Genomic DNA, 22,977 nt, shown 5'->3' on the forward strand with positions numbered 1-22,977 from the left:
AACACACAAAATGTCTCACTGACTGAGGCAGGGATTTAACCCATAAACCCAGAACCAGTGTTGCACCACCATGCATTTCCTGTTACTGAGGTTCTGCATTCTTCCTAATGCTGTGTGGAGCTTGTCTGACTTGGCAACAGTTGCTTCAAAAACTGGGATTTGTGGGTGGAGCCTAGAGCAGCTAGAGAGAAAATTAGATTAGAAGCCTCTGATTGGCTTCTGCTTGGTGTGGGGGGAGTAATTTGCTTTTGCGAGGGCAATCTTTTCCAGCTTGAGCCTTATTAACAAACTGGTAGAGTGAAGCCGGCAGAGAGATCAGATCCATTCTGATCTGATCTCCGTTGTGGAGCTGGGCAGCGAGTTCAGCCTCTGGAGACCAGCCCACACAGATGTGCTCTCTGCTCTCTCCTGTTGTTTCACGCAGCGTAATTATTTAGACATTATTGGACGTGACAGGAGAACAAACCACCCCGACGCTCCAGGAACCGAGAGGGGTGGGAAAACAGGCACGGATAAAGCACGGGTGAGAGGAAAAACCCTGTTCACGCTCGAGTGTGAAGTGTCATACCCTCTGACTGTGGCTCTTCTGCTCCCATGATGCTCTTTGACTGACATTTGAAAAGGCCATTGCCTGGTGATGAGACCTCCATGTCGGTTTTTATTTTAGTGAGTGAGTTACTGAGGTTAATGCCGCTGGTAGAGACATTTTTTAGCCATTTTTTCTCCCTCTGCTTAACTCCAGTCAGTCAAAACCTGAGGAGAGCTACTTGTTTACTGCTCTATTTGGAGCCCAATTAGCTGTAGCAGCCAGGATGGACCTGTGGTGGTGCTGACTTTGGTAGTAAAACCAACTCAGAAGTATGGACATCATTTAGGGACACTGCAATAAGGAAACTGCTGAAAACTGTCAATATGTGAAGAAATTTCTCTAGGCCCATCCCCACCCCAATGAATACATCCTATTCACTCTGTTATACAATATCCCCTCATTCCCCTAGTCCTGAAACATACTCCCCTCATTGAATTTGTTCTAGAATAATCTACCCACTGTTAATTTGTTCTAGAATACTCTCCCTTCATTCACTCTTCTAGAATAACATCCACTCATTCAATATGTTCTAGAATACACTCTGGTTATTTATTCTGTTTTAGAATACACTTACACTCATTCAACAAGTTCCAGAATACTCTACCCATACTCCCTTAGTTTCATAATATACTCCCCTCTGCTCTAGAACACTCTCGACTCATTCACTCTTTTCCAGAGTACACGTCTCTCATTTGTTCTAGAATACCCACCCCGTCCTTCAGTAAGTTACACAACACCATCCTCTCTTTCACTCTGTTCTAAAGTGCACTCTTCTCATAGAATGGGTTCTACATTATCGTCTCCTCATTCACACTGTTCTAGAATATTCTCCTCTCATAAACAGTTCTCTAATACCACCCCTAATTCACTGTATTAGAAACCCCTTTCATTCACACTCCTCTAGAAAATCCTGCTCATTTATTCTCTTTTACAACACCCTCCCCTCATTCAATCTGCTCTAGAATACATGTTTTAAACTGTTCCAAATTATTCTCCTTGTTTAATTTTCTAGAATGTTCTCTTCAATATTTCTCTTCAAACCTACTTCCCCTTTTAAAATGTGCCTACATTGACATCCATTTTCCTCTGCCCCTGGGCATGTTGTTTTTAAAGCATTCTCTGGTTAGTCTGGGTTATCCGTTCTTTTCCTAAGTATCTGGAAACAGCTGTTGCTCGCATGTGCTTGCTGCTGTTTGTTGTTGTGGATTACTGGGCTGATTCCACTGAAAGATGTTTTTAATTGGAGGCTTGTTTTGGTTTTGGCTGGTGTAATTTGGCTGATCCAGGATCCTCATTATAGCACCAGGTCATTTGTGTTCAAATAATAGCCTTCATTAAATAGTGAAAGAAAAAATGGCTGTGGGTCAACATGGACTTGTTTACACAGAGCACGGTTTAGACCCTTGTTCCTAAAGAGCAGGATGTTAATTGTGCCTAAATAAGGCCACGTGTTTTGAGAACTGTGCAACAGAATTCATAACCAAGATCTCCAAATTTGTGAATGAGAGCTTCGTAATTTTAAAACACATTTGTATACGGGGTATTTCTGTATTTAGCTTCCATTTTGTGTTTTATAAACAATAAATTTTTGCTTCTTTTTTTTAAAATCAACCTCAGCTGACTTTCAGTCTAAAAATACTAACTGGAGGTTAAATAGGAATACGTCCTCTTCATAAACCCATTTTTTTTTATTCTAGACATAAATAACTGCACACTGTAGTATAACAGAGGAACGCTGAGTCATAGATACTAGTTTTTGCTTAATATGGATTTGACGCTACATATTTCCTTCAGTGCTGTTTCTCTTGACTCCTTCCCTGATCATCTCTGAGCTTCAGCCAGCACCTTTTAAGACAAACCCTGAAGAGACAGATCAGACCTATCAGGGTCTGGGCCAAAAATGCCATTTATCTACTGAGCAAGAACATCAGAGAGAGAAAAAATGAGCTTTGTAACTTTTCTGAATTTTGTCCAGTCTCTATATATATATATATATATATATATGAGTATTTATTTAAGTACCCTTGTTGTTTGATGTTTGGATATGTAGAAAGCATGAGTATTCTCTGAAGCTTCTGTTGGCCCCAGGATGCTGAGACTGCTCTTTTAAAAAAAAAATAGCTTCTACGCTATGTGTAACAGATGTCATTTTGAATTTCTTTTATATTCCTAAAGCATTGGCTAGGAATAAAAAGCTAGGAAAGTGGTGTACTGCTGTGTTCAAAATGCCCAGCACCAGAGGAAAACACAAAATGGGAATTGTGTGTGTTTCAGACTTGTTAATATCTTGTGAACCTTCTTCTGGAGTGACAGACTGTACTTCAGTGTGTCTGTTTTGTTTGTTTCTTTTTTTTTTTTTTACCTCCTGTGTCTTGTATAATAAAAGACAAATAGTTTTTAAACCCAGGAATTTGATTTTGGTTACACAGCAGCACATTTATTATTTATTTATTTCATTAATTATTTTTAAAAATCATTATGCAGTCTATATATTTATTCACAAAGAAACATAATATAATTTTTCAACCAGAGCAAGGCTTGGGGGTAATAAAATGCACACCTAGGTTCATTAACACTGTCCCCTGGTGTCAGTGGTACGGTCCAATATCCCAAAAAGAAGGTTTACAGGATATAAATGAGTCCCATTTTCTCTTTTTCTCTGGTGCAGAACAGTTTGAACTCAGCAGTCTGGTGCAGTTTTACAAATTTTCAGTTTGAAAAATGATTAACTAAGTTGAAAATGTTGAGCATAACATGATCCGTCTTCACCCCAAAAACTCAAGTTGACGATTCTGTTGGTGTTATTCTGATACACAGTAAATTCACCAGTGTTAAATGAACACTATCAGTGTTAAATTAACACTGTTAGTGTAATAATTTAAGACTCTCAGTGTTAAGTTAACACTAATAATGTTGATTTAACACTGGTGAATTTACTGTATACATATTAAATGGTGAATGGATTTTTCCAGTGTGACTTTCTGTCATATATCTTCACTAGTCATTGTGACAGTATCAGTTGAGGTGGTCCTCCGAGAATTGCACCAAGATGATCGAGCACTTCCCACCATTTCTGACCTCCATTACTCTTTTCTAATTATAGCCTCCTGATTGGTTAAAGGGGCCGTTGTTAATGGAGGGGAGATGGTTGAAGATCACTTCTCCTGTGCTCTCGCACCATGGCAACAAATGCTATTTCTGTCAATATACTGTATTCTATTTCACCCCAATGCTTCCGCAAAAAAAATGTGACTTTCAAAGAGTCACTGAGGATGTGCAAGAAAAGAGTAGTGATGTTGTCAGACTCCATAGAAGTGTGAGCTGGATTTTCAAGGATTCAACCAGTGAAACTCTTTTTCAAGTCCCCTACATATTACAAAAAATTGTAGTGTGAATTCAAGCCTAGTATATGAGAACTGTATCACCATCCATTATATCCTTTGAAAAAATAAAAATGGAACCAGGTTGGCTTGGGGTAATGGCATAGAAGAACGATTCTTGGTTCACAAAATAATATATTTTTTTAAGTGAACAGTTCTAGAGCCTTAAAAATGGTCCGTCTGTGACTGTGGGGGAACGCTGTTCTCTGGTTTGTTTACATTCAGAAGCTTCAAGTCTTTTAAGGTGGTATGGTAGGTTTGAGGGGGATACAATGACTGTATATGGCTGAAGTTAAACTTTTCTGTGAGTTTTTATTTACTGTTAGAATTACCACAGAAACTCATTTCTTAATCAAGTTGTTTATTTTTGTAGCACTGTCTGTAATGCAGCCCTGTGAAGGACTGGCGTCCCCTCCAGGGTGTATTCCCGCCTTGCGCCCGATGATTCCAGGTAGGCTCTGGACCCCCCGTGACCCTAAATTGGAAAAGTGGTTACAGATAATGGATGGATGGATGGATGTCTGTAATGCAGTCAGCAAATCTCCTGTATTTTGAGACATTCCACCTCAAGTAATCCGAAAACAGCAATTCAATAGCTCCTTTGATATTTCTGTTTGTACAAACACTGTAAAAGCAAAGATGGAATTACAGAAGCCGTTTTTATATTTTCTCCCTGCAGTGAATATGGACGAGTTGAACCATGTATTGATTTGGTAATAATATGCTAATGTTACTGTGAAGTCCAATCTGTTCCGATATTGTGTCCACAGAGCAAAGCCAGACATTAAAATCACAGCACAAGTTTAATATCAGATTCGGTTTCACTGGGTGAGGGTCTGGCTGATTTATGACTGAAGGTAATAAGGAATGGACTTTGGAATTTGTTTCCCATCTGGAAGCTGGTAATTTCAATAATCAGGAGGTTAGCTTACTGCAAGAGTGCTCAGCTTGGTTTTGAGGCCTGGAATTCAGCTGTTCAGCTGTGCATTATTTGACTAATAGGTACAAAAATACCCCCTCACACACCCGCCACAAGGCCCAAAAATAAATAAATATTTGCATTAATTATATTAGATTTCTTTTTTCTTTTCTTTTCTTTCTTTCTTTTTTTCGCAGCAGCACAGAATCCTGCAATGTTATCTTCTCCTATTTTTAAACAATTGTATATCTCCCATTACAAATAAGGTAAACTAAATTCTACAGTACCAAGATAATCGTATACTGTAGCTCATGTCAAAGTGCTTTGGGTTGAAGCAAGAATGAAGTGAGCTGTGAAAGAGCCCTGTCATAGAAAGCATGCACTCTGATGCTTCCAGGTCAATGTGAGAGTGCCGTTTGCACAGCTGTGTGGTTTCTGGCCTTCTGGCTAACTACAGCTCAGACATGTGCTTATGCTAACTGTGCTAGCTGAGGTTTTATTCTTCTTTGCTTAACAGAATCATTTTAAAGGTGCCGTCTGGTGGAGTATACGCTTCCAACATGCATTTTGTTTCAGTTCAGTTATTAAACTTGAAAATGGAAATAGCTAACAGTAGAAAATGTAATTTGCATATTAAAAACTGCGCTAATTTATGAATTGATTTTTAGAACTTTCTCCATTAACCAATTATGCAAAATATAATGGTCCCTCAACCCCAAGTTCACTGGTACAGAGGAGCTTCTCAGCAGAACATGTATCATGATTATGATTCATTTAAATGGTAAACATAATAAAATGTTTTAAGCCAAATATGTTCCTGTTTTCTAAATATATTTTTTCTGATTGTTAATTCTCTTTCTTTCTCTCTCTCTCTCTCTCTCTCTCTCTCTCTCTCTCTCTCTCTCTCTCTCTCTGAGTCAATCCGTTCCAATGAATGCTTCCCACGTTTTATCAATTGCAGTCGCACAGGGATGGCAAGTGATTTTCTAACACACCTATGTTCAGGCACAATGTTCTCTGCTCTATGATTGGATAGTCTTCTTGAACGTTTCTATGTAGGCTATTCGGGGAGATTTGAAATCAATTATACATAACTAATAAAAAATATATATTTTTTTAATTTAATGAATACTCTCTCTCTCTCTCTCTCTATCTTTCACACACACACACACACACACACACACACACATACACACACAGAAACCATACATTAGCAATACTCATAACTTTTTGTTTGAAACCTGAAATTTAGAAACAACAACAACAATAAAACACAAAATTAAGAACTACATTGATTTGCTATTATTACAGCTTCCTTACAGCACCAAAATTCAATCTTAGATGTTGGTTGCATCTTTGCTTTTCCCCCTATTTTTAATTGTGGCTAACAAACAACAATCTTAACTGCGGTCCAATGCTGGTCCAAAGATTAATGCAGGTCAAACTGAATCATTGAAAACATTCCCCAGTGTGTCAACCGAAGACATTTTACTTTATTGTAGGAAGTAAAACACATGCTGAAATACGTAGAAAAATAAATAGTTTTTTTTTTTTTTCATTTTTCACGATTAAAAAACCTACAATAAAAGCCCAGGCGGAATCGCCGCCATAACTCACTTCGAGATTTCGAAGAAGAACGACGAATATTGGATTCGATGTCATTAACCAATCGCAGCGCAGGACGCGATCATTTATATCCAATCCCAGTGCGAGCGGGGCGGGCCTGGCTGAAAACGGGTGCGGTGTGGAACAACAACATCAAAAAAATAAAACAAGTCTTGTTCTGATTGGCTGCCCGCTGCTCGTCACTCCGGGCTGCAGGAGGATGAAGAGACTTCAGTGTTGAGTGGAGAGAGAGAGCGCATATGAAGCTCGAAATATGTGGGGCGCGCGCGGAGAACAGAAATAATAGCTACAAAAGCACGGGAAATAGAGACATTACAGACCTTATGGAGGACAGAAACGGTGTTCTCTTAAGGTGGACTGTCTGAGGGCGCTGAGAATTGAGCTTTCTCTTAGCCACCTTTTCACGTTTTGGGACTTGGAGGGGGATGACAAGACGAAGACGAACGAGAGAGGAATTTTAATGACTGCGTTCTGTGGGTTTCGGGGGGTTTGTTTTCTATAACGTAAACGTTTATTTTTTTTTCGTTTTTTTTGGCTGCTACCGGCATAGACAGGGGGTGTTTTGTGTTTGTTGCTTTATAGAAGAACAAGCAGGCGATAGAATGAGAGATGTGTTGTATCTGTTGACTTGATTGTTGTCGGCGCTCCGTTGACTCGCCGTGTAGCTGAACGCGAGAGTGGAGGAAGTTGAGAAGAACTCCGTCATGTTTCTCTCTGTGCGGCCGGATGTGTTGGGACTCTTGGAGGGCTGTGTGGGCTTTATGGAGCTCTGTGCGCGACTGCTGATGATTTTATGAGCTCTGTCTCTGCTGCTGCTTCTTCTGCTGCTGCTTAGGTTTGGGGGCTGGTTACGGTGGAGTCTCCAGTGCTGAAGTCCACCCGTTTCTCCGTCCGTAAGAGCTTTTTTGGAGAAAGATCTGCCAGAGAGGAGAGCATCAGCTGTGGAGGTGAGAGCACGGACCTCAACAACTCAACCATTAACCGAACAACAGCTTTCTACAAAATGATTGATAATGATATTATTATTATTATTATTATTATTAAGTTACAGCAGCGTTAAAATTCTTACTTAATTTGCATCACCTGTTATTGCAAACTTGCTGTATATTTTTATTTTTATCGTTTTTTAAGAAAAAAATATTTTATGTAGGGACAGAAATATTAGTCTAGTTTTTATGATCTTTAGTATATATATATATATATGTGTGTGTGTGTGTATAGCTTTATGTGTGTTCAAATATTCATCATAATATTTGCTTTATTTTTAGCTTCTTATTGAACAGTAGAAATATTGACATTGATAACTGCATTAATATAAAAAATAATAATCACCTGATGATTTTGGAGCTTTATGTGTTTTCTGTGTGTCTTGATTCCCTTGTTTCTTGAACACATTCTTCCTAGAGAGTGGTAGACATATCTACTTGATAAATCTTATGATTTTGTAGCTATGTTTGTGAAGTGACAGAAATATCACTTCAACTTCAGCATGAATAAGCTGTAAGAATATCAGCAATGATATCTGCACATCACTGCTTACACTTTCTATGAATTGCAGTCTAGAATGGCTGAAGTAACAGTGACATCTGCACCACTTTTGTTTCGATTTGCACACTTTGTTGTGTATTTATTCGCAGTGTGAAGGGACTGGTCTCTGAAGTGACTCACTGATGCTGGAACGTTTTTTGGGATTTTGCTGGGCTTAGAAAGCATGGGTTTCTTGTTAATGTGACAGAAATGTGGATGTGTGCTCAGTGAATATCAAAGATAGCCCAAACATATAGTAGGACATTTTGTATAAGCTGAATACAAGGGTATCCACAGCCTGCCAGGTAACAGGGGACACATTGAGAAACTTGTGTCAGGTGGTTGTAACTGATTTGTACCAGAAGATTCTGTCTAAATGAGAAAAAGAGAACGCAGTTAATATTTACATTACATTATAACAGTGGCTTTATTTGGAAAATGAATAAAAACTGTGGGTTTTTTAGTGTGCCACAAAGCATTGTCTCATATGTCCTGATTTCCTACAGTACCTCTAACTAAACCATATTAGAAAGCAAACTGAACAAATGCTCAGTGCCACACACAGTCTGCGAAGAGCCAGAGTTAACAAATGATGCAATTACCGAAGAGCTGGAAGCCATTTTAACCCTGCGGTTCACCTTAAACATCTATTCATTGTTCAGTAATGTTCAATACTTCTTTAATAATCACCAAATAATACTGTGATACATAATGACTAAATAAAAACAAATTCAAATTGATAGTAATGTATGTTTAATATGTTATTGGAGAAGAGTGGCGTTCTGTTTGCAGCGCAGATGCTCTGTACACAACAAGGCGGCACATGGCAGCTTTAGGTCCTGGGATTTTGTCATCTGGACTTTGATGAAATCCCTAAAATAACTATTGAATTGGCTGGATTTCAAAAAATGAAAGCCAGTCTAATGGCATTTGGAGGAAAAAAGCCATTCCCAGTGGTTGTTGTGCCTCAGTTTGCTTGGTTCATGCAGACCTTAATGAGCACTGAGAGACAGCTCCCAACTGCTTTGAAGTTCACATTCACACTGATCAGAACAGGGTCAAGTACTTCCCAAGAAAAGGCCATCATTTTTTAATACACCCTTAAGATGCAATTTAAGAGTCTTTATTTACATAGAAAGGCTTTGAACATCTTTGGCCTGTCTGAACTTTCTTTAAAGGCTCGGTTCTACTCCTTCGCTCCTGTCTCAGAGAATGGAAACAGAAAGCAGCCCGATCCCAGAGGAGTTTATTTGTGGCTGAAGAATTTAATGAACGTCCTATATTCCTGTGACCTTATTTCAGTTCTGAGTTTGTCATGTGGTCATTGAGCTATTTTTATGTGACCTCATGTAAGTGAATGGACTTGGACATTTGTTATAATTTGAGATGTCAAGCAGCTGATTGTGCGTTTGATGTATCTCTGTGCCTAGTGTTGGTTAAGTGAGTTGCCACAGTAACAGCCCACAGAGACACTACAAACTCATTTCCTGTCAGGTTAACTGATAATCGTTTAATAATAGTGTGGCCACAAATGATCATTGACATTTTAAGCATGTTTACTACTGCAGCTGTTGACCTGCATTGGTTGAATGTTGTCAAAGTTGCAAGCAGATTAATAAAAGTAGCCGTCTATGGTAGTGTTCAGTTTAATATATTCACAAACGACAGCATCAGGGTTCAGGTATCATGGAAAATGGCTTGGGCTCTGGGAAAACTGTCATATCTTGTGCACAGTAAATTCACCAGTGTTAAATCAACACTATTAGTGGAATAATTTAACACTCTAGGTATTAAGTTAACTCTAATAGTGTTGATTTAACGCTGGTGAATTTACTGTGTGGTCAGACTTAACAAAGCAGCTACTGAAATTCTGGAATTGGTCATTAAGGTGGATATATTAATATATTAACGTACATGTACATATTAATTTGGGGAAGTCCTGCCAACCCATAAACTGTAACACCACTCTGTTATTTTTTTGTGCTCTGCTTAAATGGGATAAGTTAGAGTTGTCCTGAATTGTGCTGCATCTAACGCATAGTGCAGAGATTTTAGAACTGTCCCGCCTCCTCCCCAGTCACAGCATCATGCTGCACGTAATGTGGGTTTGTTTTAGGTCAGGGGAAACATTGCCCAGTGACAGAGCCATGGTATGTTCCCAATCTCACGTCCTTGTTGGAATTCTACATACCAAGGACTCTCAAATCCAGGGGAGGTGAAATCAGGATGGTGTGGTGAGATTGGGCACAACACTGGAGCTCCTAAAGACTGATGCTGATTCTCTTGTAAATAAAAAAAAATTACATGCAAAAAATAATACCTTCTATCCAGAATTACAAACCCCGTTCCACATTAAATTGTGAAGAAGTTATTTCTACCTATAACAGAGGTCTGTAATATTCTGCCAACAATATTAACATTAAGTTCCACCTTAAATGGTTTAATGTTACATTCAAGCACATTCTCTTTGTGCTTTAGAAGCTATGTATTAAAGCAATGTTATCTGGTTTGCCTATGTAGCAAATGTTTCCACAACAACAACAAAATTGAGGGTTATATATTTGATTAGTGATTACCTGTTAAACAAACCCCAATACAAGTGTTTACTATCTTTATCTCATATAATGACTTTTACAGCTTTTCAGAAGTCAAAAAGAAACAAAGACTGTAGAATTTATTATTCATTTAAGTGTATTAAAAAAATCTTAATTTAAATAAGTTAAATAAAGTAGTATAACGTATAAAACTTGCTGAAACGTTTTCAGTGTGTATGAGTATGTTTTTGAACTTTTCATCACACTTTAAATAAAACGATAATATTGATATCTAATCATTTTTGGCCACTATAATTGTGATAATACAATTTCATACCATTTGTCTAGAATAGGGGTGGGCGATATGGCCTTGAAATAATATCATGATATTTCAGGGTGTTTTGGCGTAACAATATTTTTGGCGATATGAACAAAACAATGAAAAATACTTTAATTAATTTCAAGAACACCCTAATGCAACCAAATAAATGTTATATTAATATTAATTAAATAAAATATATATTTAATATATATTAATAACATTAAAGTATTTATTAAAAAAGTTCTATTTTACTACAAATGTAACAGTATCAAATTTTCAAATACCAAGAAGTGACAAAATGAATCCGTAAACATTTTCTTATTTTATAATTTACCAAGATTCTACTTTTGTATAAAATAATGTAACATAAAAATCTACTCCACAGCCAAAGTGCAGAAAATGTAGTGTATAAACAGCAATCATACCAAAGTATCCTTAAAGCTTCAAAGTAAAAAAGTAAGTAAAACAAACACAGAATAGTTGTTGTGCTGAGTCATTATGCAAACAAGTCAGATTATCACGATTATCATGATAAAAAAAAAAAAAAAAATGTTTTAAAATAGGGCGGCACAGTGGGGCAGCAGGTAGTGTCGCAGTCACACAGCGCCAGGGACCTGGAGGTTGTGGGTTTGATTCCTGCTCCGGGGGACAAACGTTATAGTTTGGTGTGTTCTCCCCGTGTCTGCGTGGGTTTCCTCCGGGTGCTCCGGTTTCCTCCCACAGTCCAAAAACACACGTTGGTAGGTGGATTGGCGACTCAAAAGTGTCCTTAGGTGTGAATGTGTACGTGTTGCCCTGTGAAGGACTGGCGCCCCCTCCAGGGTGTATTCCCACCTTGCGCCCAATGATTCCAGGTAGGCTCTGGACCCACCGCGACCCTGAACTGGATAAGCGGTTACAGATAATGAATGAATGAATGTTTTAAATTTTTGTTTAAAAATATATGATGATATTATCGCGGACGATACGATATGGCACAGCCCTAGTCAAGAATGAAGTGATAAATGACTAATGATATCATTGTGAACATTGCTGTCATGTTTGATCCTTGTGTTGCCAAGAAATCTGTTAACATGTGAAGAAGGGTGTAATATTTTCTCTTTAAACTTTATGGGATGTCAGTGTTCATCTGTGACCGTCCTGAGCTGTGCTAGATTTTTCTGTAGAATTTGGATGAATTGGAATATTTACACGATTTACACGATTTACACATTTAAAAGAAGAACATTTTGCTCAAGAATTATTCAGGCAATTCTTTAGGAACATCACACTGTGGTTTATAAAGCTTGTGCACTGTGCTTATTCACTGCAAGGCATATTACATCCACAATTAAAAGCATATCCAGAGTATATCTTCACACAGTGTTATCTGACAGTCCCTGTTTGAGGTCAACTGCATGGCAATGAAGTTGCAAATGAGTATTGAATTTCTTGAGTAAGCTGTACCTAACCACACCCACAGGCTACTCCTGTACACAGCGGACAGCCCTGTGTCCTAAGCTGGAGGATGCTGTTGGTAATTGCCTAAGCTGGAGCTGCTGATGAAGCCGTTGTTGGTGGCTTGTTACAGGGACACTGTGCTTTTCTCCTGATGATGTTGTTTTGTTTGCTGTGTCTGGGTTTTTTTTTTCAATGCCATATTAACAGTGGTGCTGACGGCACGGCACAGGAATAGACTCAGACTCAACACTGTCCCAGTACAGCCCTCAGTGGGACCACCTCAACCTCATCCACTTTCTAACACAGGGGCTTGCATTGTTTCTTTCTTTCTTTTTATATTTATTAATATGTTGGGAATCTGAAACCTAGTGCTAGCTGCATGTACACTGTAGTTTAATCACTTATGCAATTCACTGTGTAGGGAGTGAGGAGGTATTTGAATTTCAGCCAGAGACAGGCACGTTGTGTGTCAATAGCGTTTTTAAAATCTCCACCTTGGACAGCGTTTTCAAAAACCCCAGGGACTTAAAAGGCTGTTTTTATGTGGACGGTTGGCCAAAACATTTTAAAAAATGAACTGACCCTTGTGGGCGGGGCCTCTTTTAAAGGTGTTTTTACTGTTGAAATGCTGGTTTTGAACAGTTAGTAGTTTGTTTGTTTGGTTTGTCTGTGTCTGAAACGTCCTAAATGCTGTATACTGAGGTGGTATTCTGAGGGAATAAGACTCTAATCATGTCTAAACCAAATAATTGTTTAAAATATTTCAGTAACCCTATAATTCTGTCTAGAGTTTCAATACCCTGGCAATGTGATGAGGATTTGCTGCCTTTTAAGTGTGTTTGAAAAATGAGTTGGTTACGAGTTCCTTCAAAATGCTGCCTTCTGAGGCACATCAGTCAGCAAGGCATTGAAGTTGCTACTTTCTGTTTCAGACAGCCATTCTGAGGAACACACTGGTGGAAAAGTGCCTCTTAAAGAAACAGTGTAATTTTTCCACAAAACAGGAACAGAACGAATAATATATGAGATGTCACCACTTGAAAGTGACTTCTACGATTGTGAGGAACTGCAGTTCTCTCTGGTTTGTTTACGTTCAGAAGCTCTGCGACTGTAAAGCTGGGATGGTATGTTTGAGGAGAAAAATGAAAGCTGTACCAAGCCCTTGCTGCATGTGCCCTCAAAAGGAAAGCAAGTGAGAATGTAAATGAATATATCTATGATGTAAGTTTTGTACACTTAAACTGTACAAATACAGAGCTCCACCTCCATTATCCTTCCTTCACCTTGGCTTTACATTCTCATTAGCACCACCTACCACCCTTCCGCTCAAGCTAGCGATCACATTCCATTGCTCACTGGCTTTTTTCTCCTCCTCCCAGTATTCTTCCTTCCTTTCTTCACTGTCACTTTCTGAATGTGTTTACTTATCTCCTCTCGACGGTGGATAAGAGACCTTGAATCTCTGTCACTGCAGAGCAGGAGATATAGGCAATAAAGGAAGCAATTGTATCTAAATAAATTCAGTGCAGCTGCAGCAGATGCAGGCGTTTTAATCTCGCCGCGCCTCAACGTGAGTCATGCCGCCAAGAGAGGAGTCAAGGTAAGACTCGGCGCATGACTCAGTCTTATCAAAACACTTTACAAGAGCTCTGCCGCAGAAACCCTCAAGGGTAGATCCGCTTGCTTTGTCTGATCCGTTTGCTCTGTCTGTTTTTCAGACCACGTTCCTCCGCATTGTCCAAGACCTTTCGGCCAGGTTTTTCAGGCTGTGATTGTGTTACTTCGTTGTGTTACGTTCCCGACTTCCTTCAGAGAATAAGTTATTCAAGACTTGTGAAGTTTTCTAGTTTCCAAGTGTTGATTCTGCTGAAGGCTCCTCAGGTAAATAAATGAATACCTTGACAGGTGAACTCTGTATGTCTCGTGTCTCTGCACATCAGTTGCTTAACTCTTTACAGTGCAGGCGCAGTCATACCCTCACGCTGTTGAGACAAAACCTCATTTTAATTTCTGCTGTTTTTCAGTATAGACATTATTTATAGACCTAATTTTCTGTTTATATTGTGTGAAAAGTTTATGATGATTAACCAAATTTCACTTCGTCCTGATCAGGGTCGAGGTGGGCTAACACTTTGGTGTGTTCTTCCTGTGTTGATGGGGGTTTCCTCTCACAGTTCAAAAACACATGTTGGTAGGTGTTTTGACTGTGTAAAAAAGTGTGAGTGTGTGAAGGACTGGGTGAGTGAGTGAAATAGTCCAAAGGTGGGAGAGTGAACTGGTGAGTGTGTGAAATTGTCTGCAGGTGTAAGAGTGACTGTGTGAGGGAGTGAAATTGTGCGCAGGTGTGAGAGTGACCTGGTGAGTGAGTGAAATTTTGCACAGGTGCAAGAGTGACTGGGTGAGAGAGTAAAATTGTCCACAGGTGTGAGAGTGACTGGGTGAGTCAGTGAAATTGTCCACGGGTGCGAGAGTGACCAGATGATTGAGTGAAATTGTCCACGGTGTGAGAGTGACCGGGTGAGTGAGTGAAATTGTGCACAGGTGTGAGAGTGACCAAGTGAGTGAGTGAAATTGTCCACAGGTGTGAGAGTGACCTGGTCAGTGAGTGAAATTGTGAGCACGTGTGAGAGTGACCTAGTGAGTGAGTGAAATTGTCCACAGGTGTGAGAGTGACCTGGTGAGTGAGTGAAATTGTCCACAGGTGTGAGAGTGACCTGGTGAGTGAGTGAAATTGTGTGCAGGTGTGAGAGTGACCTGGTGAGTGAATGAAATTGTGCGCAGGTGTAAGAGTGACCTTGTGAGTGAGTGAAATTGTGAGCATGTGTGAGAGTGACCTGGTGAGTGAATGAAATTGTGAGCACGTGTGAGAGTGACCTGGTGAGTGAGTGAAATTGTGAGCAGGTGTGAGAGTGACCAGGTGAGTGAGTTAAATTGTGCGCATGTGTAAGAGTGACCTAGTGAGTGAGTGAAATTGTCCACAGGTGTGAGAGTGACCTGGTGAGTGAGTGAAATTGTGAGCAGGTGTGAGAGTGACCTGGTGAGTGAGTGAAATTGTGCGCAGGTGTGAGAGTGACCTGGTGAGTGAATGAAATTGTGCGCAGGTGTAAGAGTGACCTTGTGAGTGAGTGGAATTGTGAGCAGGTGTGAGAGTGACCTGGTGAGTGAGTGAAATTGTGAGCACGTGTGAGAGTGACCTGGTGAGTGAGTGAAATTGTGTGCAGGTGTGAGAGTGACCTGGTGAGTGAATGAAATTGTGCGCAGGTGTAAGAGTGACCTTGTGAGTGAGTGGAATTGTGAGCATGTGTGAGAGTGACCTGGTGAGTGAATGAAATTGTGAGCAGGTGTGAGAGTGACCTGGTGAGTGAGTGAAATTGTGAGCAGGTGTGAGAATGACCAGGTGAGTGAGTTAAATTGTGAGCAGGTGTGAGAGTGACCTGGTGAGTGAGTTAAATTGTGAGCAGGTGTGAGAGTGACCTGGTGAGTGAGTGAAATTGTGCGCAGGTGTGAGAGTGACTTGATGAGTGAGTGAAATTGTCCACAGGTGTGAGAGTGACCTGGTGAGTGAGTGAAATTGTCCGCATGTGCGAGAGTGACCTGGTGAGTGAGTGGAATTGTGCGCAGGTGTGAGAGTGACCTGATGAGTGAGTGAAATTGTGAGCAGGTGTGAGAGTGACCTGGTGCGTGAGTGGAATTGTGCGCAGGTGTGAGAGTGACCTGATGAGTGAGTGAAATTGTGAGCAGGTGTGAGAGTGACCTGGTGAGTGAGTGAAATTGTGCGCAGGTGTGAGAGTGACTTGATGAGTGAGTGAAATTGTCCGCAGGTGTGAGAGTGACTTGATGAGTGAGTGAAATTGTCCACAGGTGTGAGAGTGACCTGGTGAGTGAGTGAAATTGTCCGCATGTGCGAGAGTGACCTGGTGAGTGAGTGAAATTGTGCACAGGTGTGAGAGTGACCTGGTGAGTGAGTGAAATTGTCCGCATGTGCGAGAGTGACCTGGTGAGTGAGTGAAATTGTGCGCAGGTGTGAGAGTGACCTGGTAAGTGAGAGAAATTGTGCACAGGTGTGAGAGTGACCTGGTGAGTGAGTGAAATTGTGCACAGGTGTGAGAGTGACCTGGTGAGTGCGTGAAATTGTGCACAGGTGTAAGAGTGACTTGGTGAGTGTGTGAAATTGTCCACAGCTGTGAGTGTGGCCTTGTGAGTTAGTAATGGGGTGAATTTGTGAAAGTGTCCATGTGTGTGAGTGTGTAATGCCCTGTGATGGACTGGCACCTTGTCCTAGGTGTGTTCCTGCCTTGTGCCCAATGAGACCCACCATGACCCTGATCACGTAATAGAAGATGAATGAATGAATGAATGAATGAATGTATGTTTTAACTGGAAATGAAATGTGTTTCTGGATGTACTTGGATCATTAACAATATCCTCTGTGCTTCTTCCTCATGCTTATTGAGAATGTTGCCATCTCTGTGTGGACCCAGGTTACTCAGCAGGTCGTTTCTGAAAATGATCTGTTGGAAAAGCCACTATGAAGAAGCAGAACAAAAAGTCAGAGTCAGAGACGGCTGCATTGCCCTGGATTCGTCAGATGAAGTTAAAAACGTCATGTGGCCACTGTATGTTTGTGCTGTGTGTCAGAGATGGAGTTTCTGAGTGGATGTACTTTCACCTGATGACAGGAACAGCCGTGATTATCCTCCATTTTCTCTCATTATTACTTGAAAAGCCAGATCTTGTTGTCGGAGGTCATTCTTTCTCTGAAGCATGGAGCTAACCAACCACATACACACACACACACACACACACACACACACACACACACACGCTGCTCAGTGTGTGGACAGGATTATATCTCGCTGTGGCAAAAAAGACAACCCCCAGGGAGGAGGGCGCTGGAGGCAGGAGCGCGATGAGCATCATACACAATCAAACCAATCAGTCTTTTAGCTCGGTTGAAATAATCAGTCTCTCTCTCTCTCTCTCTCTCTCTCTCTCTCTCTCTCTCTCTCTCTCTCTCATATATCAGCTCTCTCCAGGGCTTTAAACCTGCCAGAGGTTTCTCACTGAGAGCCCACCCACAGGTAAACACAGCTGACCTCAGTCCATGGCTCTGAGCTCCGCCTCCAGGTTGAAGTTATTGCTTCTTGTCACACTTCTTCCGTTCACAGCACTCTTCTCTCACCAGAGCTTCTCTACACAGAAACGTCTCTCATATGAAAACCCTCTGTATCAGAGACGCTTTCCAAGTGTCAGGCTTTAAATCGTCTACAAACATGAAAACTTTTTCTTTTCTCCCTCCCTCCCTCCCTCCCTTTCTTTCTTTCTTACTTTCTTGCTCCAGTCATTCCCTCCTTCTTTAATCCCTTCCTTATTTTCCAGCCACCTCCTCTGTTTAGTTGATGAGTCTAGTTCTTAAAAGTTATTTCTGTTTTCACCATATTTCATACTTTTTTCACCATATCTCAAACTTTGCCATCTTTATTTCTATTTTTTTTCTTACATTTGTCTTTTCTTTTCTTCCTTTCTTTTTTCTTCTTTTATTTTCTTTTGGTTTTTTTTCTCTCATTTTTACTTTGGGCTCTTCCCTTCTTCTCCATATGCAGCACACTACTTGGTGTGTTGGGATGTGGAAACTGTGAGGGCTGGCACTGTGCTGTCCAGGCTTCCCCTGGAGTGTAGTTAGGAGTCACTTGTGTAGAGGAACCCTGCCATTTCTGCCCAATGTGAGCAAAGCCAGTGGCACAGTAATGGAGTCCAGACATGACAGAGAGCAGCAGCAGCGGCACGTCAGTTCTCTAGAAGCCAACATTACTTTAAAAAGTAGTAGCTCAGCAGATAATATGCAGAACTGCCACTGCATGTATTGATTTTTAAATGGCTGAGTTGGCTCTGAAGATTTCATAAGATTTGAATAAGAGGCTGGGGCATTTTCAGGACCACGGAGAGCACTCACCAGTAGCATCGCATCATCCCTCCTTTCCAAGCCTCATCACATTCCAGAACCTGAGCAGTAGGAACAATGTGTGAGTGACCTTTAATTCAAGGAGCTATTAATCTGTTAATAAATACTACTTTTATCTTTCATCTTCTGAAACTGCTTGATCTTGATCAAGGTCAGGGTGAGTCCAGAGCCCATCTGGAGTCTGTGATGGACAGGCAGCAACACACCCAGTCCATCCCAGGGCCTCACACACTCACTAAGTCACTCAGATACTCACAACTTTCACACACAGTACACCTACCATCATGAGGACCAGGAGGAAAACCACGCAGACACAGGGAGAACCCTTACAGGCAGTGACATGATGTGAGGATAGACCCCAGGGACACCACGCCATCACTCACTTGCGAGCCTCTGTCTTCCTTCCAATTTTGATCAGATCTACCTCAGTCTTTCATAAACTTCCTTTCTTTCTTGCTCTAATCCTTGCCTCCATCGTTAATTCCTTCCTTATTTTCCACGCACCTTCTCTCTGTAGTGGGTCAGATATCTGGTGCTGATTAGTTGAGGGTGGTCCAGTGCTGGGGGCATGTTGGTGGTGTATTAATGTGTTCTGTATACAGTAAGGTATCCGAGGCTCTGTGTTGTGTAACGTGTGAAAACAGATGAACACAGTTCCTCTGATCTAATCTGATTGGGTTTATGGAGCTGCTGACACGGGGAGGGCATGGCTCTGCGCTCCGGTGAATATTTATCTGCTCATTATGTTTATGTGGAGATAAGAGGAAGGAGACGGGCCATTGGCTGGTGGAGGCTCCAGATGCTTAATGTGCTAATTTTTTATTATGGATTCAAGTGGTGCTATGTGTCATTTCCAAGTGCTGATTTGCATAAGTGGAATGAGTTTTAACGTGGCGTTCTTTAGCCCTGAGCGTAAATCAGAACGCCGTTCCTGTTTCCTGGTGCTGAGGCTCAACGCTCCACATGTGACTCATTCATTCAGCACTGTCGCTTTTCTTCTTCTCTCATCACTGTGACAGTGGAGGTGGGAATCTCAGTTCAGGTTTGATTATATTTATTATATCCACAACGTGATTATAAAGCCATTCTCTCTTGCAACTGATGCCCCTTAATGCAGCTCCATTTTTTTTTAAATGTATTGTCTAGAGTCTACTGATACTGAACTAATTTGTAGAGGCTTAGTAATTCAGATATGACTAATAATATCAGTGATTTAATAATAAATATATAAATAAAAAGAAAATACACTGGTGCCACATTGACCCTGTTTCGGAAAACGTGGTTATGAAAGGTAAGTATTTATTATAATAGTTATTATATACATTCCCCAGCCAAAGGGGCGCAGCCATGCATGCCCTTCAGAGTCCATGGCCCACACTGCTTGGTTTGTATTAGTGACATTTGTTTTGACGCAGTCTGTTTGTGAGTGGAGCAATTGCTCTGTTTCTTTTTCTTGAGTTATTTTATACTTTTTAAAATAGTGGAGTCCAGTGATGTGAGGTTGATTTACTAAAGATTTCTTCATTTTTACATTCAGCCCTTATCCAAATGTGACTCTCTCACCTGGCACCACTGAATCGCCACAAAATCCACACCTGAGTGATGTCACTGCAGATGTGGGCTGAGCTCTGGCGTTCCTTCGTCCGAAGTGGATTTATAAAACACACTCTGTTCATGGGACACACAGCTATGTAGATGCTTTCACTGTGGCTCTGTGTTGGGATTCAGGGAATTATTATTATAAACACACAGCAGCACTAAGACTGTATTCCACACTGTTATTGTTAAAGGTGATTAATCCAAGATTCACGTGTCCCGGACTGTCGAGGGTGATCCGTACAGATCACGGATTGTCTGCTACTCTGCTTAGGAATTATTACATTGATGGTTCTCTTTTATAACTTATTTAGATTAAAATTATATGTTTATGTTATGTTTGTGATTATAGTGTTCAGCATTTAGTTTAAATGCAGCAGGTATTCATCGTTTTTTTTGTTTTGTTTTTCATTCATATATCATTAATTTTTGTCCCAATACCAGAATACGTGGCACTTGTGGTGCTGAGGGAAGCAAACACCGGTCAGGGAGGTCATCGCTCTAAACAGAAGGTCTCAGTAATCTTCCTTTATCAGTGGCTAATTGGGCAGGAATATTGACAAACATTCTGTGTGAGTGTGTGTGTGTGTGTGTGTGTGGACACTGTAATGCTGAGATGCCGCTGTGTGTTTGGACTCAACTGTGTTGTGTTGACAGATTGTACGCAGTGACGGTTGTGCCGAGACCTCTTTTACACACACGCCAAATCTCTTTATTCCATAGAGGATGACTGACAGGTATCTCACCCTAAAGAGTCTCTCACAGGACACTTCCACTTCCCACACAGATCAACCAAGAGTCCAGCCCGGAATACACACGGAGAAACACCATGTACTGGTTCTGAACTCGCCGTTAAGTCATTCACAGGTTTTTATTTATAAGCACTTTGACCCATTTCCATCCTCGGCGGTTATGATCCAGATCTGTCAGAGAGGTGCTGGCTGTAATTTGATTCTGTTGTTTTGGAGCAGAAGAGCAAGGGGGCTGTCAAACAGATGGCTGCAGGATTTTGAAGTTGATTTGAATTTTGATGGCGCTCGTGTATTTCACTCATTGGATGGGCGTGTGTGTGTGGATTATGTGGCTTGGGTTTAGTGGTGGCTGCGGTGCTTACAGCTCTAAGTCTTTGGAGAAAAACCCATCAAAATTAGGAATGCATCAGTCACTAGTTCAATCCCCAAATCAGTGTTGACTGACCCATAAAGGGTTAGAGTCCCAAGTGGCTCTCGCTGGGTGGAGGGTAGAATAGAACTCCCTCTCTGTTGGACCGCCTCCAAAGAAAAACACGTTTATTACTTAGTTAACCTTGTGGTGGTGTTTCTGAATCACAGAGCATATATATCACAAGTGAAATAAGCAGTCAAGCCATGGCTGATCAGTTCTGCTTTGAAATTGACAGTCTCAAAAACATGGATTCAGACAGCCTACGGGATCAATCCCATCATCAATCAATCCCGGTAGAGCTTTTGAGTTACTAGTAAGGTGCAATTTCTCAAACCTGAGGTTTTCCCCTGTATGGTGTTTTAGAAATCGTATGTGAAGTTTCTATATTCTCTAATAAGACTCTACACTTGTGCTTGGCATTTACAGCAGCTTTAAAAGAGTCATTTTAGAAGAGTAATTAAATGCGCTTCATCTATGTGTATAAATGTGTAATACAGAGCTTTTGTATCTTTATCTGTGGACTTCATAATCAGTATCTTACAAAAAGTGTAATCTTTTGCATCTTGCTCTTGTCTTTTCAGATTTCCAACACATCATCTATAAACAAGATCTGTTCACTGTGTTACTGATACACTGTTTTTGGTTTACTTTAAGAATGCAGTCTGAGCGAGTGAAATCATCTTAACATATATAATATCCTCAGATTATTCAGCTAATTTCTAGAGAATTTGCTTACAATTTTATTTAGTGAATGTGAGCATAGATTTGATTGCTCTAAATGACTTGCGAATTCTTAGTCTTATTATTAGCCTGATCCATGAAATTTTCATGCAGCATGGAAACTATCAGAAATATGAGCACAGCGGGTAAATCGGCTACAGTAAGTGAAAACAAACATCAGAATCTCATTACCATCACTGGAAGCTATATATATATATATATATATATATATATATATATATATATATATATATATATATATATATATATATATATATAAAGCTATAAAAAGGTATATTATTGCATTGTATCAGATTTACTGTGATTATGTATTTATGGACATTATCAGTTTATAAAATAAAAGCACAGTGTAATATGTCATTAAACAGAATGTAGAGCAGATGTAGCTCCATTTCCACTCTTGTCCTGGACTGCCATGTGCAGAGGTTATTAGTAAGTGTGTAAGTTGTGTTTTTGTAAGGTCTGCTATTATAAATGCTGGTGATATTTTTGATTGCTCTCAAATTGACACAAATTTGTACTCGATGTATGAGTAGAGATGCAGAAAGTTGAAACTTATATATATATTGATCAGATTTGACAGCTCACAACTTTGGTAATTGAGGGCAGTTGTTTTATTCGAGTGGCTGATTGTTTGTTTTAATAGTTTCAAGAAAGTTTTATAGTGAAAAAAAATATCTAATTGAATTGTTATTGGGCGGCACAGTGGTGAAGCAGGTAGTGTCACAGTCACACAGCTCCAGGGGCCTGTAGGTTGTGGGTTCGATTCCCGCTCCGGGTGACTGTCTGTGAGGAGTTGGTGTGTTCTCCCCGTGTCCGTGTGGGTTTCCTCCGGGTGCTCCGGTTTCCTCCCACAGTCCAAAAACACACGTTGGCAGGTAGATTGGCGACTCGTGAGTGTGTAAGTGACTGTGTGTGTGTGTGTCTGTGTTGCCCTGTGAAGGACTGGCGCCCCCTCCAGGGTGTATTCCCGCCTTGCGCCCAATGATTCCAGGTAGGCTCTGGACACCCGCAACCCTGAATTGGATAAGCGCTTACAGAGAATGAATGAATGAATGAATTGTTATTCACATTTTTATTAATATCAGAATTTTTGCAAGTGGAATAAAACACATTAGATAAAATCACTTAAAATTAATCAGTTCCACATTCCCTCAATTTAAATCATTATTACACC

General features: G+C 40.4%; 1 protein-coding gene across 1 annotated transcript in view; it reads left to right on the plus strand.

Annotated features, from left to right (window-relative positions):
* The first annotated feature begins 6,765 nt into the window (after positions 1 to 6,765).
* The window catches only part of LOC136694337 (xylosyl- and glucuronyltransferase LARGE1-like), a 70,487-nt gene continuing 54,275 nt past the window's right edge, over positions 6,766 to 22,977 (plus strand). The window contains exon 1 of the mRNA XM_066667813.1: positions 6,766 to 7,461. The gene's annotated coding sequence lies outside the window, so the exon portion shown is untranslated. The remainder of the gene's footprint in view (positions 7,462 to 22,977) is intronic.

The sequence above is a fragment of the Hoplias malabaricus genome, chromosome 4, assembly GCF_029633855.1.
Source record: "Hoplias malabaricus isolate fHopMal1 chromosome 4, fHopMal1.hap1, whole genome shotgun sequence".
NCBI classification, from domain to species: Eukaryota; Metazoa; Chordata; class Actinopteri; order Characiformes; family Erythrinidae; genus Hoplias; species Hoplias malabaricus.